Source organism: Morone saxatilis, unplaced genomic scaffold, assembly GCF_004916995.1.
Source record: "Morone saxatilis isolate NCDOM2014 unplaced genomic scaffold, NCSU_SB_2.0 Contig22, whole genome shotgun sequence".
Lineage (NCBI taxonomy): Eukaryota > Metazoa > Chordata > Actinopteri > Moronidae > Morone > Morone saxatilis.
In genome coordinates this window covers 57,856-58,726 of record NW_023339785.1, presented here as the reverse complement: position 1 = coordinate 58,726, position 871 = coordinate 57,856, and positions in this window count along the sequence as shown.

Below are 871 nucleotides of genomic sequence, written 5' to 3'. Positions count from 1 at the left end.
CTCAACACTATTTAAGGACTGCAACAGTAGACATCAACCAACATAACAAGACAGGAAACATAAAGACATAATATCACAGAGGAGGGCTTTCTTGTTGCTTGGAAACATAAAGTGATATCCACTAATAACTAGCCTAACCTAAGTACTCTAACTACTCTTTAATCAGTATATGACTGTCCTATACTATACTTAGTATGTATACTATACTTGTAGTATAATTAGTATATACTGTCACAACTGTATTATCAATACATAACTGAATATTATGAGAATGAGAATATGTGGTAATTATTTAAAAACAATACGATAACTACTTCATCTTCTTTAAGATGATAATATACTGTAACTGCACTGTTACATATTCATAAGATATCATTTCATAGTTCTGGAATGTTCTGTATGTGTGTCCTACATCCAGCCTTAGTGTTCTAACTGGGTCACACCAGAATCCAGCTGCAAGTACTGCAAAACCGGCTAAGAGAGCATGTGCAGATACACGCACACAGGCGCACACAAACACACATTGTGTATATAGCAGAGCAGAGACATGCTACAGATATCTTAAAAGGGTAAAGACTGTAAAGACTGTGTGTGTGTGTGTGTGTGTGTGAATGTATGTACAAGTGATAGCAACAAAGAGCAACTGGGGATGCGTTGTCATGGCAACCCTCTCAGCAGCCCGCCCACAAGCTTGTATGTCGGTTGGCATTACACAGCGAGGGAGGGAAAAAAACACGGGTGCAGAGTGAGGCAGTGTGTGATTGGTCACACCCCCTTGTCTTTGTGTGGCGCAAGGGATTTTGGGTAGCCCTTGACTGCTCATTTGTGTGTGTGAGTGGGAAAAGAATGAAGGGGGGCTGTGTGTGTGTGT